The sequence below is a fragment of the Mandrillus leucophaeus genome, unplaced genomic scaffold (assembly GCF_000951045.1).
Source record: "Mandrillus leucophaeus isolate KB7577 unplaced genomic scaffold, Mleu.le_1.0 Scaffold158, whole genome shotgun sequence".
NCBI classification, from domain to species: Eukaryota; Metazoa; Chordata; class Mammalia; order Primates; family Cercopithecidae; genus Mandrillus; species Mandrillus leucophaeus.
This window is the reverse complement of record NW_012101565.1, coordinates 427958-445531: the sequence shown is the minus strand read 5'-3', so window position 1 is coordinate 445531 and position 17574 is coordinate 427958. Positions and strand designations below refer to the sequence as shown.

General features: G+C 48.6%; 1 long non-coding RNA gene across 1 annotated transcript in view; it reads left to right on the top strand.

Annotated features, from left to right (window-relative positions):
- LOC105536290 overlaps nucleotides 1-15423 on the top strand; it is a 32380-nt gene extending 16957 nt beyond the window's left edge. The window contains exon 2 of the long non-coding RNA XR_001005573.1: nucleotides 14935-15423. This is a non-coding gene — a long non-coding RNA (uncharacterized LOC105536290). The remainder of the gene's footprint in view (nucleotides 1-14934) is intronic.
- Nucleotides 15424-17574: the final 2151 nt, after the last annotated feature.

Here is a 17574-nt window from a genome sequence, read left to right as displayed (position 1 = left end):
CCACTGAACTTAAAATAAAAGGTAAATGATAAAAGGAAAGCAAGTGCTTAAATCAAACACTGTCAGAAAAATAGAAACTTTAATGCCTTTTAGGTCATGTGACTCTGATAATCTTTGAAAAATAAAGACAATTGAAAGATTATTGCCAAGAAGTTTACACATTTGGTCTAAATTAGGAATGTTTAGTACTGTTTGCTAGATGCTTTAAGGCCATAAACTGCTTCTGTGACTTTTAATAAGTGGTCTGTTTTGTAGCCGTTAGATTCTAGGGAAGGCCTGGGGGCACATGGAGGTAGCTAGGTCCCCTGGTGAGGCTGGGAAGAGTCATACATTATCTGCAGCAATCTCCTTGCCTGGGCTCTCCAATCTTATACATGGTGAAAACTGCTTGCTTACCAGGTTTTTCACCAAAAATAAAAGTTGCTAAGAGTTAACAGTGTAACACGTACTTGAGACTACTGGAAAAACAGATTTACATGGAAGATGTAGAAGGAAAGTAGAATGTGTTCTTTGTAAAAGGTTATAAGAAGGTTTGGAAATATATGTTTGTTTGTTTGTTTGTTTTTTGTAAAACAGAATGTAGTTTTGTCTAGTACACAGACTTTCAAGGGTTGCCCTAACCTAACAAGAGTAATGGGATGAAACTGAAGGTTTAAGCAAGTTGTGAAGGGTTTGTGAAGGGTGGATCTTGTTCAGGATGTTCTGTGGATATGAGCAAGTTGGCTAGGATTTAAAGGGGATGATTTAGTTTTCCATAGGTTGAACATGGAAATAAAAGCAACACTGATGCAGGGCCAGAATCTGGGCCCATGTGTTTGAATAACAGGGCTTTCTTAGAGAGCTGATCTGCTGTTTAACAGAAAATTATAAAACATTTATGGAAATTTTGTCTTATGTACAAAGTAAGATTGGATAGACTTGTTTGTAAGGTTTTATTAAGAATCGGATTTGGCCAGGCGCGGTGGCTCACGCCTGTAATCCCAGCACTTTGGGAGGCCGAGGCGGGTGGATCACCTGAGGTCAGGAGTTCTAGACCAGCCTGGCCAACATGATGAAACCCCGTCTCTACTAAAAATACAAAAATTAGCTGGGTGTGGTGGTGGGTGCCTGTAACCCCAGCTACTTGGGGGACCGAGGCAGGAGAATCGCTTGAACCCAGGAGGCAGAGTCTGCAGTGACCCAAGATCGTGCCATTGCACTCCAGCCTGGGGGACAAGAGTGAGACTTCATCTCAAAAAAAAAAAGAAAAAAGGGAATAGGATTTAACATTAATAGTACATTAATGGAAAAGTGAAATTTGGGTTTCTTTTTTGAACAAGATTTTCATGTAATATTAAAAGAGAATGAAAGAGTTTTGTTTGCCTTTTGAGTAACAGCAGGAAAAAAAGGAGGGAAAGAGGGGACATTCAGTTGGCCTCGTGCCATCTTTTTTGGGTCCTGTTTGGAAAGCGGAGTCTCCCCTCTGTCAGTGAGTAAAGATGTTCCCCTTTACTTGTAGTGATCTGGACTTTCATGTTGTAATATCAAAAATTTAGTTAAACCTTTGATATCTGATAAACTTTCCAAAGTCAAATTCTAAAGTTAGCCTTTTTAAAACTCTGATAAAAAGTCCAAAAGAGGCATATTTGGTTTATTTGGTATATTAAAACCATACAGGAAGAATTATCAAGTATGAAATAGTATTTAGCTTTATTTGGGCTGTATTTGTATGAATATGTTATGAGTATGTGTTCCAAAATTGTATAAGATTCCTATAATTCTGATATGTCTCAGGATGTATTGTCAGTAATAATTAGGATTGTTATGTGAAATTATTGTGCACCACAGAGATGACCAGACTTTAACTGTGGCTCTTCTGAGATTTCCTCATCCACAGTTGTTTTACTTTATTCTCAAGGTGGTTTTATAATCAGCTATAGGACTCTGACAGGTGCTCTTGAAGGCAAGTTTCTGAGAACTTTGGCAATTGTGACATTAGAAAAGAGGGAAAACTTCCAAGGCTCCCACAGACAGCTAATGTGTTCATGAATACCGAGTGGAGCAGAAGTGAATTACATAGACTGAGCTAATGGAAGACTGGAGTAATCTTTTCATTGCTTTTTTGTTTGAAGTGTTGCTAATTCTTTTGTTTTTCAGAGTCTAGAAGAACTTTTTTTTCTTTTGAGCTGTGTACAGCTTTTTTTTTTTTTTTTTTTTTGGCTTGTGAAGGGTTTTTGTTTAATACATCTGAAAAGAATGCATATACAAAGAATTGAGACATGAGAAGGCATTGGTTCAACACTAATGAATCTACAAGAATTAGGATTGGGAAGGTGGAAAAGATTACCTCAACATTTAAAAAAATTGGAAACTGCAACCAAAGTAAGCTGATAAAATCCCTATTAACACTTATGAAGAGTCTTCATAAGATTCTTTCCGGTCAGGTGTCGTGGCTCACGCCTGTAATCCTAGCACTCTGGGAGGCCGAGGTGGGTGGATCACAAGGTCAGGAGATCGAGACCATCCTAGCTAACACAGTGAAACCCCGTCTCTACTAAAAATCCAAAAAAATTAGCTGGGCGTGGTGGCAGGTGCCTGTAGTCCCAGCTACTCAGGAGGCTGAGGCAGGAGAATGACATGAACCCAGGAGGTGGAGGTTGCAATGAGCCAAGATTGCGCCACTGTACTCCAGCCTGGGTGACAGAGCAAGACTCCATCTCAAAAAAAAAAAGACTCTTTCCATGATTTTTATTAAACTAGACAGCCTCACCTGGCTGCTTTAGGGTTCCTCATATGCAAAAGAGAAATAAGGGGATTCCCCTGACTGGTCCCCATGTTGTTAAGTGTTCTCCCCACCCCGACAAGACCCCCAGCTTCTTAATGAAGTGGGCCTCCATCCCCCCCTAATGAGAGGATGTGAATCAATCATTCCATAGATGTCTATCTTCTAGCGCCACCCCTGGTATTACCTCTACATACCAGGTCTTCAGCTGCGTTCTAGGAACACCATATACTACTGAATTGCAAATCTATGCTAAGCATATAAGACAATGGCTGACGGGGAAAAAAATTTTAATTACAAACTCAATTCATTTGGTGTACTTCAAAGGTGCAATACTTTTCTTCATTTATTGGTGAGAGAAGTTAGAAATTAACTCCCCCCGAAAATCAGCAAATGGCAAACAAATGTCCTTGCAAGTCACAGTCACATATGGTGTGTCCCAGAAAAGAGGAGGGGCAAGACAGGCTCCACCCACTTCCATGAGTTTCATCAAATACTGGATCTACTGAAAGGTGAAGAGAAAAGGCAACTTTCAAAAAGGAGTCTGTTGTTAAATGACTCATTTACTATACTCCTGCCAGAGAACCCCAGGTGGGGAACATGTTTTCTCAGCTAGATCTAGGAAGTGGAATGTTCCTTCCTCAAGGTCCCAAGATAATTTTGGGCTCCTGAGCCTGTCAGAAAGTGATATTCTTTACATACTTCTACTGAGTGGGGCTGGTCTCCCTGTCCCTGGGGCTACCCTGGAGCTAGGCCTGCTAGTGGCCACCTGTCTGAGCGTGGGTTAGGAGGCTGGGAGGGCTGCCCACCACTCCAGGGCCCGCCTCCAGCTGCCTCCACCCTCAGGCACTACTGGCCGTGGTGCTCACACAGGGCAGGGAAGGCTGGCTGGCTGAGGGCAGGGGGTCCCACGTCAACATTCTGAGGACTACACTCTGGCCCTTTTTTCTTCTTTTGCCCAAATTCCTACCTAAGAGGCCTGGGGAGTGTGCCCTACAAACCGTAGAGTCTCTCAAATGGGTTTTATTTAACCCTATGTAACACGGCTCCCTTTCCAGCCTGACTGTGGCGTACCATCGCACAACAGACGAGGAAGGAAATGAGATATTTTAACTTCGTATACGTTTATTTGCCATATCTTGATGTAGCCCTGCAAAGTTGTCTCTTGTGGAGAAACGTCTCCATTCTGCAGAGAATCCCCTTCCTCTTCTGAGGCCTTTTTCCTGACCCAGGAGAGAATCAGCTAAGAGACTGACACCCTTTTAGGACTGATAAGAAACATTTACATTCCATTCTTCCTGAAGCCTGCTATCTGGAGGCTTTACCTGGATAAGAACCTTGATGTTGCAATCCCTTATCTTAACCCAGACATTCCTTTCTACGGATTCCAAGTCTTTTTTTTTAGACGAAGTCTTGTTCTGTTGCCCAGGCTGTAGGGCAGTGGCATGATCTTGGCTCACTGCAACCTCCGCCTCCTTGGTTCAAGCGATTCTCCCATCTCAGTCTCCTGAGTAGCTGGGATTACAGGTGTGTGCCACCACATCCAGCTAATTTTTGTATTTTTGTAGAGATTTCTACAAAAACTTCAACACAGGGTTTCACCATGTTAGCCAGGCTGGTCTTGAACTCCTGACTTCAGGTGATCTGCCTGCCTCGGCCTCCCAAAGTGCTAGGATCACAGGTGAGCCACTGAGCCCAGCTACAAATGAATTTTTTTTTTTTTTTTGAGATGGAGTCTTGCTCAGTCGCCTAGGTTGGAGTGCAATGGTATGATCTCGGCTCACTGCAACCTCCACCTCCTGGGTTCAGGCGATTCTCCTACCTCAGCCTCCTGAGTAGCTGGGATTACAGGCACCCACCACCACGCCTGGCTAATTTTTGTACTTTTAGTAGAGATGGGATTTCACCATGTTGGCCAGGCTGGTTTCGATCTCCTGACCTCAGGTGATCTGCACACCTTGGCCTCTCAAAGTGCTGGGATTACAGGCATGAGCCAGGGCGGCTGGCCATACACGTGAATTTTTAAAGGCAAAAAGGGGGCAGGGTGTGGCTGATATAAAGTTGTTTGTCAGGAATTCTGATTGGTTCACAGAAGTGACATTGCTGGGTGATTGGCTGGACGTGGTTAAGTTTCAGGGTGTGGGTTTTCGTGTCCAGCACGGCATCATCAGGTGAATTCATAGCTGCTGGCAATGGCAGCCACCGGAGATGAGTCCATCGCTCTAGGTAGTAGAAGGACGCACCTGTCGTCTCATGTCAGCATCTCTCTGGGTCTGATAATAGAAAAGGACTCACATTTCCCAGATAAGAGTTCTTTTCTTTTCTCCCTCTCAGCGGGGTGAGTGCCAGTCTGCTTCCCGGACACCACTGGGCACACAGCCAATTGGAGGGAGAGAGGACCCTGCGTTTGGGGCAGGAGCTGGCCTCTGTTGACGCAAGTTCAGCACTGCTCCACCCCTTCCTTCCTGTTGGCAGGGACACAGAATCCCTGCAATTCCCTTTTCCCTGCCCCCACTCACACCAGCTGGGCTCTGCTATGGCTCAGGGTGGCTCCTCCGGGTCCACTCTGTGGCCTTGGGAAGACCCTGCGTGCTTCCTGTGGCTGCCTCTCCCCACAGTACTGACCCCAGCACCTGATGAGGATGGTTTGCTTGGCCAATCTGTAATCAAGCTTCTGAACCTTCCCCCAGTCCCATCTGTGCCTTTCCTCTACAATTCAGTTTTAGCAAGAATCCTGCTGAGTCAGTTTAGCCCAAAACCCGCAGCCTCGCTGTCTGATCCGTCTCACATCTGATGGGGTTTCTCATCCTTTACCCAGGGCCAACCTGGGAGACTGAAGCAGGGTCTCCATTGGCTGAAGCTTGTTGAGCCACAGCTTGAGGGCATGGTCGGGAAAAATGCGGGCCCAGAAGCTTCCGTGGCCCATGTCCTCTGAAGAGGCCTGTGGGGGTTCAGTATAAATAACGTTTCTTTAACCGGGGGAGGGAGCGCAGGAAGAGGCGGCAGGCGTTTAGGCAAACTGGTTTCATTAACGAGTGCCCAACAGTAATCCGTGGGCAAACATTGCCGGGGATGAGAGGAGGCGGAGGAAGAGTTAACCCTGCTGACGTCTGGTCTCAGGTAGGCAGAGGAATGGTTGATCTCATCTGGCCTCTGTTCTGCACCTGGGGAGTCCACTTGGAATGCGGCTGGTCGCTGTGCCTTCTAACAGACTGGCTTTGGGGACCAGGTGCTGCAGGCTAAAGTTGCAGTTGGGCTGTTCTTTTCTTGTTTGTGGAAAGATAAACATCTTGGAAGCTTGGGCCAGCAAAGAGTGCTATGAACGGGGAGGCTGTGGTCAGCCTGGGGCCCTTCCCCTCTCCTCAGCTCCTGGAGGCTGTCAGGACCCCTGGAGCTTCCACTCGCTCAGGGAGGGCCCAGGGCCACTGCTTTGCTCTTGGAGGCCTTAGCTGCTCCCTGCCTTGGGCCTGCTCAGGGGCCCCAGGCCTGCCCAGCAAGTCTCCCCAACTGGAGTCTTGGGGTTCGTCTCCTCTAGAAGGCGTATCTGCTCTTTGGGGTTTCCTGGGATTGGGGAAAAATGCCCACCTGTGCCCACCTGCCACTGTGGGTGGAGGCTGTGGGTGGTGGGGGGAGGCTGTGGGTGGAGGCTGTGGGTGGTGGGGTGGAGGCTGTGGGTGGTGGGTGGAAGCTGTGGGTGGTGGGTAGGTGGAGGCTGTGGGTGGTAGGTGGAAACTGTGGGTAGTGGGGTAGATGCTGGGGAGGCTTTCCCGGACAGAAAAAGCACTGAGTAGCACCCCTGAGGTGCAGCGGGAGAAACCTCTCTTTGTGCGGCAGCCAGGGGTGGGGCAGTGTGGGATTGCCCATGTCAGCTATGAACCTGGAACCACATATTCCAAACACGGGTTTCACGAGGCCAGGCCCGGTGTACTGTGAACCCATCCTTATACACACATACACACACACACCACAAATGCACACCTACCACACCCAAACACACCCACCACACGCACACCCCTACCAGACACACACTGCAAATGCACACTTACCAAACACACATGCATACACACCTACCAAATCCAAACACACATACCACACACCACACACACCTACCACACACACACACATGCACACCTACCACACACATATCCAAACATACACACACACACTTATACCACACACCCACACACCTACCAAACACTCACACACACTTACACCACACACATGCACACCTACCACACACATATCCAAACACACACACACACTTATACCACACACCCACACACCACACACACCTACCAAACACACCACACACACCTACCAAACACCCACACACCACACACACCTACCAAACACACACACATTTATACCACACACCCACACACCACACACATGCACACCTACCACACACCCACACACCACACACATGCACACCTACCACAGCCAGATACCTAAACACACACCACATACACGCACACTTACCACACACCCACACACATCACACACATGCACACCTACCACACACCCACACCACACACACATGCACACTTACCACACCCCCACACCCCCACACATACGTGCACACCTACCACACACCCACACACACCACACACATGCACACCTACCACCCCTACATATGCACACCTACCACACACCCACACACTCACCATACATAAAAGTGCATGCCCATCACACCCACATGCTGGCACACACATTTGTGCAAATGCACACCACGCACACCGCAGCACATCGCATGCATGCATGTGTACACACGCTCCCCCATGCATGGATGTGCTGTGAGCCTGGGAGCCAGGCTCTTGGTGCACTGTGTAAAGGGTGTGTAAAATGAAAATTTTTTGAATTAGACACACAGGTGGCCGTTCTAGAGCCCTCCTGTGCACATCTCATGTCGTGTTCAGTCACAGCACTGTGGAAATCCCAGCTCAGAGACAGCAAGGAGCCCTGCGTGGGTTTGCCCACAATGGTGTCCTGGCTCGGTTGAGACTCAGAGGCTGGGATGTCCAGAGGCGGCTCCACCACGTCCATTCTGCCCTCTGTGGCCACACCTTGCTCTCCTGCAGAGACTAGAAAGCCAAACGTTTCCCAGCCTCCTCGCAGCAGAGTGTCTGGAAGTGGCTTCGGTGCTGTGGAGCGACGGTAGCTTTGTGGTTTGGAAGGAGGGCTCCCGTCTCTGTCGGCGTGCAACGCGTTCCCCAACTTACAGCTGGAAACAGCCATCTTATTTTGGTCATGTTTTAGGGTCAAGAATTCAGGAAGGGATCTTTGGGAGTCAGTCTGTCATATGAGTGTGTTTGGAAGTCACTGGGCTGCGAGTCCAAGATGGGACACCCACGAGGCTGGAGCTCTGCAGGGGCCGTTGCCTGGACACCACACATGGTGTCTCCAGCGTGGTGTCACAGGGTGCCGGACTTTTCCACGTGGGCTGGTCTCCTCTCATGGAGCCTCCGAAGACGCCAGGTGGGAGTCGCAGGGCATTTCTGACGTGGCCGCGGGAGCCCTGTGCCACCGCTCCCTTCTCAGACCCCAACTCTCCGTGGGACAGCCCCATAGAACTTGCAGAGCTGTTAAAGGCTGTTGCACAGGGAGGTGGCACCTGGGGGCCGCAGCAGCCCTGAGAGTGTGGCTCCCCTGCGGCTGTGGAGATTGGGCTCTGGGTGTTTCTGCGGCAACTCAAGCAGAGACTGTGGAGCCGTTCTCATCCTGGAATGCAGGCTTTTCATTCATAGAAACAGCAAGCGGCCACGAGTGTGATTTATTGGGAACTGGAGGTGAGAAGAGGGTTGCACGGTCTCCTAAACCAACCTGAGGAACCAGGTAGTCATTGCTGGCATTTAACTGTGAATATTTCCTAAGCCTGCCGTAGATTGAGACTCACTGCCGTAGCTGTAGAGGGTGTGGACATGATGGGGATGGGGTTGGTCTCAGTAGGGAGGCAGGGCTCCCATTTTTACTAACACCAGATTTACAGGATCAGCTCAACAAACAGACTGCTTTTTTTCTGGCTGGCTGAAAATAAATGGGAGAGAGAAAATAAAACAATACTGGTGCATTAGTTATCTATTGTCACATGAAAATAATTGCTCTAAAACTTGGAGGTTTACAATGTCAATAAGCATTTACGATGGCAGAGTTTCCATAGGTTGTTCAGAAAGGCCTGCTGGGTGGGCTCCGTGGTGAGCGGGTCTATGCCACTTACCCACAAAGGCTGAGGGAGCTGAGAGGCTGAAGAAACAGGCCGACGAATCCTGTTTCTCAGAAAGAAACATTCAACAGTGCGTTGGGAGCAGAAGCCACGTGTGGGCGGCCATGAGATCCATGCATTGCTACCTGCAGACCCAGGGCTTAGGTAGCAGCCAGAAAGGGAGCGGGAGCTTCAGAAGGATGTGTAAGACAACTGGCCTACCCCTCAGGAAGAGGCAAGAATGCCACCTGCTGGTCCACCCTCAGGAGAAGGCAAGAATGCCACCTGCACCACAGCCTGTAACTCGCGTAACGGCAGCATTTTGTGTTTACAATAACATTAAGGTTGTTTTGACCTAAGGGCCCAGAACTAGGGTTCATGGGAAGTCCACATGGAGGCTTAGCATCCGAGATGGAATCATTTTAGCCTTCGCCACAGGTGGTTCCGGCTGCGTGAGCCTAGATGTTGTCTGGGGTGAAGCGGTCCGAAGGCTCGGCTAGGGCTGGAGGACCCATCTCCAAGATGGCGCACTGTGCTGCCGGCAGGCAGCTGCTGCCCTTCGGCGGGAGGCCTTGGGTTCTTGGCACGTGGTCCTGTCTGCGTGTCTTCGCCGACTGTCCTCATGAGTGGCCTCTTCCTCTACACAGGGATCCCAGAGAGCACAGCGTAAGCTGCAGTGTTCTTCGCAGCCTCGTGTCTGAAGTCACAGTGTCACTCTGCCACATTCCATGTGTGGGGTGTGAGCCTCTAAGGTTGATTCTGCCTTTAGAAAGGAGGGTATCAAAGACGTTGGAACATATTTTAACAAAGACGTGACTATAAAAAATAAAATGACGAAGTGAATTATCTAATATTATGTATAATTTTATGGCAAGAAATTTGAAAATTGAGAGGAAATACATTACCACAATAAGTGGAAAACTTGGGTAAATCAATAAAAAAGGAAGAAATTGGCAAGTCCGTTTAACATTTGTTAGCGCAAAGCGTGCCAACACCAAATGGTTTTAAAGCTGACTTCTTCCTCATTGGTAAGGAACAGTTTCTTCTAGTATTTTTTAAAATATTCCGGAAAATAGAAAAAGGTGAAAAATTTTCCAATTCACATTATACAGCTAATTTTGATGCAGTATGAGAAAAAATTACAATTTATTTTATAAAATGGATGCAAAAATCCAAATAAAATACCATAAATTCATACACAGTCATTTATTAAGGAACAGCACACCATAGTCAAGCTTTTATTGCATACATGTAACAGTGACTTAATATTTGGAAGCATAATATAATACATTACATCAATACACTAAAGTACACAAATCGTAATTATGTTGTAATTAGTGAAAAAAGTACTTGACAAAATTTAGCCATTTCTCATAAAATCTTCTATTTAAAATAAAAGGGGGCCGGGTGTGGTAGTTCACGCCTGTAATCCCAGCACTTTGAGAGGCCAAGGTGGGCAGATTACTTGAAGTCAGGAATTCGAGACCAGCCTGGCCAACATGATGAAACTCCATCACTACTAAAAATACAAAAATTAGCCGGGCATGGTAGCACACGCCTTCAGTCCCAGCTACTCAGGAGGCCGAGGCAGGACAATCGCCTGAACCCAGGAGGCGGAGGTTGCAGTGAGCCAAGATCACGCCACTGCACTCCAGCCTGGGCGACAGAGCGAGATTCTGTCTCAAAAAATAAAGTAAAATAATATATGGAATTTAAATAATGCACCTAAAAAAATCACACCTACTTTTTAAAAAAGAACAGATAACATATTAATTGATGAAATATTAATGATCAGCATTAAAGCTGGGAAAAGGTCAGGGATGCCTGTTTCACCGCTGCCACTCCACCTGCATTTGGGGGTTCTCGTGGCAGACGAAGGCAGGCAGGTGTGGTGGAGATTGTGCACATCAGGTCGGAAGTGCTGACATTCTCCCCTCCCTGCAGAAGAGAGGGATGCCCGTTGAGAAGGTCCAAAAGCTTCATTCATACATTCGTAACCTACAGAACCAATAAGATGCTTTAGGTAAGTGATTGAACATATAAAATTGCTTTTATGTACTGGCCATAACCAGTTATCATAGAAATTGGAATAACAACAATGAATTCTACATGCAACAGAGTCAAAAGCAATAAAATAATGCCTAAGAATATGTTTAATAGATGGCAAGATGATGAACCAGCACTGGCCACCGGTCCCTCGCCCCAGATCAACCCTGGGCGAGGACACCCTGCCTAGCCCTCCTGGGGCTGGGGCCGGAGGCGGGGCTGGACACCCGTTATATAGGATCTGAAAGTTCTTCTGATGTAGGGCACGGCACACTCACACTCCAGAGGTGAAAAGCAGAGTGCTGTGTCACTCACAGCTCCAAACAAGGAAGGCGTCCAGGCAGGGCCACATGAGGCACCCAGGGATGGGGTAACAGCCAGCTGGGGCTGCCAGGTGGCTGGTGTGTGGCCAGCAGGTGGGGTGGCTGGGTTTCTCGGGCTCCCTGTGGATTGGCTAATTTGGGTGATTTTGAGCTCTGGGTCACAGGGCTGTCCCTGGTTGTCTGGCCCTTGGCCCTGGGGCAGATTTGGGCAGATGTGCAGTGGCCTGGAGTGTGAGGGGCCGATGAGGAGGTGGTTGGGTGTGGACTTAACTGGCTGCTCAAGGACGGAACTGACTGAACTCTAGGGCCTCAAAACTGGGTCAAGACAGCACATCAGCAGTAATAAAACCCAAGCTGTGTCACCCCACCAAGGCCAAGAGGGCAGGTGTGTCCCAGAGTGGAGGTGGCTGCCCCTGCACAGATGCACCTGCTGCCTGTGGGGTCAGGGTGTCTGCAGGCACTCTGTGATGTCCACCCCCTGGATCTCTGGGTCTCACCTCCAGGGGCCCAGCCTTGGTGCACAGACCTGCCTTGGCTGAGCATTAGAGCTTCCTGGGTTCGCACTCTGTTGTGTCCTGACTGCCCCACAGCTTTGCCCATCCTCTGCAGGGGCCCATGCCTTCACACCTGTCCTGATGCTTATGCACCTCCTGGTGTTCTCATTATCCCTTATACGGTTAGTGTGACTTGGTGAAGGCTAGCGCATGACTGTGCCTGTAGGCATTTGCCCCCAAGACCCTCCAGGCCGCTGAACCATCACATGGGCTAAGGCATAGTCCTCCCCGGGATGCTTGCCCAGGCCACTGCCAGTGAACCCTCTGTGACCAGCCCCTGCCTTGAGCCAGGGACCATCCAAGTCCTACCTTCCACTCCAGATGGCCCTCCCTCACCAGGCAGGCCATGACTGGCTGGTCTCAAAATCCCATTTGTTATCTGTTCTCTCTCTTTCTCTCTTTCTTTCCTTCCTTCTTTCTTTCTCTTTCTTTTCTTCTTTTTCTTCCCTTCTCTCTCTTCCCTTCTGTTTCTTCCCTTCTCTTTGTTCCCTTCTCTTTCTTATCTTCCCTTCCCCACCCCTCCCCTCCCCTCCCTTCCTTTTCCTTCCCTTTCCTTTCCTTCGAAGTCTCGCTCTTGTCCCCCAGACTGGAGTGCAGTGGCATGATCTCGGCTCACTGCAACCTTCACCTCCCGGGTTCAAGTGATTCTCCTGCCTCAGCCTCCCGAGTAGCTGGGATTACAGGTGTGGGCCACCACGCCTGGCTAATTTTTGTATTTTTAGTAGAGACGGGGTTTCACCATGTTGACCAGGCTAGTCTCGAACTCCTGACCTCAGGTGATCCACCTGCCTCGGTCTTCAAAAGTGCTGGGATTACAGGCATGAGCCACGGCGCCCGGCCTTGCTGTCTGTTTTCTTGGCCCATGGCCTGCTTGGGTCTCTCAGAGAGAGGACACAGGAAGGATGTTGCATAGAAAGAGTTTCCAACTTCAGCACAGTTCTAAAAAAGCCTCAGCCAGCCAGCAGGTTGCCTTCAAGCCAAAGTTGCCCACCAGAAGACTCTTGCCATGGACAGAAAAACAGCCAGCTCGAGTACCCTCTCCTGCCCTGTCCTTGTGGGGAGTAGCCGGAGGAAGCCCCAGGCTCAGGCCAGCCTGTGGCCACACGCAGCCGGCAGGGAGCAGCCGTGAGCTGCAAGCATCGGGAATTCATGCCAGAGTCTCTGCCGCCTTTATCCCTTGCATGTTAATGCGCCTGTAAAATCTCTCGCAGGGAATGCAGCCAGTTCACCTCTCCGCATCCCAAGGGGGAAAGGAGAAAAATCAGCCGGCCTGTCCTCATCCGTAATCCGTGGGGGATAAAGAATGGAGAAGCTGCCAGTCCTAGAGAGCACTGGGGTGTCCCTGTGTCCCTTCTGAGATGGGAGAGGCCACATGGGGTGAACTTACGGGCTTGGGCTTTTGAAACAATTCAAAGGGTGAGGCCTCACCAGCAGAGGGCAGAGAAACTAAGGCAAGTTCTGGATTTTCCTTGAGTACTGCTATTATTTATTCATTTATTTACTGAGATGGAGTTTCGCTCTTGTTGCCCAGGCTGGAGTGCAATGGCGCAATCTTGGCTCACTGCAACTTCCGCCTCCCGGGTTCAAGTGATCTCCTGCCTCAGCCTCCCAAGTAGCTGGGATTATAGGCGTGCAGCCCCATGCCAAGCTAATTTTGTGTGTGTATGTACATATATATATATATATATATTTTGTAGAGACGGGGTTTCACCATGTTGGCCAGGCTGGTCTCGAACTCCTGACCTCAAGTGATCCACCTGCCTTGGCCTCTCAAAGTGCTGGGATTACAGGTGTGAGCTACCACACCGAGCCTTGAGTACTATTATTTAAGATTCTTTGAAATAAAAGATAAAAGAAGAGAGAATTTTAAGAGGCTTTCATTTTTGGCAAAAGTTTGAGCTACAGGATACTGGAAAAAGTTGAATTATTTGAAAAGTACGCTGAATTTACAACAAGCAAGGGGGAATCTCTGGGGGGTGACTTGGTACCACACAACAAAGAGGGCGTTGGGATCCAGGACCATTTGTCTGCAGCGTTGCAGGGGTCTGGTGTGCTTAGCCAAGGGTCTTGGGGACAAGCTCTGGTCATGGGGGGCGTAAAACTGAGACCCTGCAGGAGGTAGGACCTTGGCAGGGCCACACTCTGCACGCGGAGCGGGAGGGGGGACTGCAGAAACCGCTACCCTTCACAACAGGGAATGAACAGGGATTTTGCCTGTATTGGCTTCTGGGTAGGAAAAAAAGCAACCGCTCTGAGATGTACACACAAGCCTGAACTTCAGATGACTTTGGGACTAGAGTGGACACTGCCTGCATACTTGCAGAGGTGCCAAGCCCATAAATCACACCAAAGTGTGGTCTTGCCTTAGTGACATCCCTGTGGCTCCTGGGGAAGAAGATGAGACCTGGATATGAAGGGAAAGGAATCCCCTAAAATAGGGGCTTCCAGAACACAGCTTCAAGATTCACCATTTCAAATCTCATCAGGTAACACACCCACTGAAGGCGACATGTTGTAGGCACAGCAAAGGGCAGAACTGGTTCCGTGAGACCTTGGAATAATAGCACTTTGGAGAGGCACTGCATGATACATAGTTTTAAATAACTGGAGATGTAAAATAATAAACTGGGAGGCCAGGCACGGTGGCTCACACCTGTAATCCCAGCACTTTGGGAGGCCGAGGCGGGCAGATTGCCTGAAGTCAGGAGTTCAAGACCAGTCTGGCCAACATGGTGAATCCCCATCTCCACTAAAAATACAAAAAAATTAGCCAGGTATAGTGGCGCGTGCCTGTAATCCAGCTACTAGGGAGGCTGAGGCAGGAGAACTGCTTGAACCCAGGAGGCGGAGCTTGCAGTGAGCTGAGATCACGCCATTGCACTCCAGCCTGGGCGATAGAGTGAGACTTCGTCTTAAAAAAAAACAAAACAAAACTGGGAACAAGATAAAACAGACAAGATTTCAAGATATAAAAACAGGAGTATTTGAAAGAAAAAGCAAATGATCATGTGAGTTCTTGTATTAAAAGCTACATTTTTATTATCTGTGCAGGGAAGAGTGTATCACAGCCATTGGGAACTTTCTTCACCCATCAAAGCCTCGGGGCTGAAGCATCCTGAACAAGAACTCAGAAGAGTGAAAGAAACAGTTACCTGTCGGCTGCAGCTGGTACCAGCTCCCCACCCTGTAGAGAGCCCAAAGCATCCTCTCTCTCCCCACTCACCCAGCACCAGACTCTGCCCCGTGACCTCAGGCTGCACCTGCTTCCCGGCCCCATCCAACCTTCCAGCCTCACTTGATCATCATGGGCCACTGGCCAACACACAGGGCAGTGCCAAGCCCAGGCCGTGTGCACACATGGCTGGGTTAGTAGCTGAAAACATTGTTTTTTTCTGGCCTCACAGTAATGGCACCTGCCCCCATTTTCTGTGATTGAATTTTTGGATCCTGCTACCAGGTTATGATAGATGTTATGATATGTCTCAAGATGTTGAGATAAAGGTAATAAAACAGATATAAAGTCCTGGCTCAGGAATTGTTACAAACCCAAGCTGGGTAAATACAAGAAAACCGCATGCAGGCACAACATAGTAAAATTGCTGAAAACCAAAGATGAATAGAACACTTAATAGTTGGAGGAAAAAGCCACATTACCTTCAAAAGGACACAAATCATGCAAACATCTGACTTCGAAATAGAAATACAAAAGTCAAACCACAAGGGAATGTGATCTTCAAAATGTTGAAAGAATTTACTTGTTAAGTGAAATAATTAACTGCCAACCTAAATTGTATTCCTAGTGGAAATACTCTCCAAGAACAGAGGTGAAATAAACACAGACTCATACAAAAGAAATCAAGAGTGTTCTTCCTCAGGAGACCAGCTGATGGGTATGAGGAGAGGTGTTTGAAACGTCCTTAGAGGGAGAGCTAGAGACACAGGGAGGAGAAACCTTCAGAACACACCTTCCACTGAGGGCCAGAAAAGTCAACCATCGATTCTTTGAAAATGCCCCAAACTTGTAAATCTCTGGTGATGCTGACCAAGAAAACAATGAAGGCACCCTGCGATGGGGAAGGAAAAGGGGAGATCGCTGGAGATCTGTGGACATTAAAAAATAGAGCACAAGGAACATGCTAACAGATTTGAAAGTTTTGATGAGTTGGGAAAATTCCTACGAGCTGGAAAAATTCCTAGAAAATTACAGCTTACCAAAACTGAAAGAAGAAGAAAGACAAATGACCCCACGTTTGTTAAAGAAATTGGATCTGTCATTAAAAATTTTTCCACAGTGGAAACTCTAGTCACAAATGGCTTCACCAGTGAATTCTACTTAACATTTAATGAATAAATAACACCCACCTCATACAAACTCTTCTAGAGCCGAGACACGATGGGAACAGCAACTCCACCTGTCATGTTTCAGCTCCAGGAAAACGTGATACCCAAACTCAACAAAGAAAAAAATAAACTTACAGACTAGTCTCACTGATGAATATAAACAGAAATCCTCAACAAGATATTAGCATATAAGACCTGGCAGTTGGCCGGGCGCGGTGGCTCACGCCTGTAATCCCAGCACTTTGGGAGGCCGAGGCGGGCGGATCACGAGGTCAGGAGATGGAGACCATCCCGGCTAACACGGTGAAACCCCGTCTCTACTAAAAATAAGAAAATTAGCCGGGTGTGGTGGCGGCGCCTACAGTCCCAGCTACTCGGGAGGCTGAGGCAGGAGAATGGCGGGAGGCGGAGCTTGCAGTGAGCTGAGATTCGGTCACTGCACTCCAGCCCGGGCGACAGAGCGAGACTCCGTCTCAAAAACAAAAAACAAACAAAAAACCCTGGCAGTATGTAATAATGAACACATGAAATTGAGTCATCTCTCTCTCTCCTCCTGCCTCTCTCTCTCTCTCTCTGTTTATGAGTGTGTGTATATGTGTGTGTGTGTGTATGTGTGTGTATATATATATATATTTCTACAAACCAATGAAAAAATGACTGGCGGCCTAGGAGGCAATTGTGCGTAGAACTGAACAAACACTTCACAAAAGAAGCTGTCCCATGGCCAATAAACATGAAACGGTGTCCAGCCTCATTAACATCAGGGAAATGCCATGCAAAGCACAAGACACATCAGCACATTCATCAAAACGTATAAAATTGAGGAGATCAACCACACCGAGCACTGGGGAGGTTCCGGGGCGAACAGAGCTCTGTGCACAGCGGTGGGGAGGGCACACATGGAAGGTCCTCCCACTGTCTGCGAGGTGTCAGGGCTGGAACGTCCGTGCTGGCTTCCTGCCTCCCTCGTGGCTCTGTGGCTTGGACAGCTGGTGGCTGACCGGCGCCGCTCCGCTGGAGTCGCATTTCTGGGGCCTCAATTCCTGCTGTCAGCAGGGTTCCCCGATTTCTTTCCATGTAGCCTCAGGCTGTCTCCCTCTGCACGTGGCTTCTCCACCTGGTGTCTTTAGAGGGGCAGCTGGGCTTCATCCATGCTCGCCTCGGGCTTCCAAGAGGTATAAGACCGAGCTGCCCAGCCCTCGTGAGACTCAGACGCAGAACTACAGCATAGGCCCCACCCAGATCCATAGGGCGTGGACTACAAGGGCGCAAATACGGGAGGCAGGTTAACACCTGCACCACCTGCACCACCATCCCTGCCGGCACGTGCCCAATGGCGAGTGAGAAAGC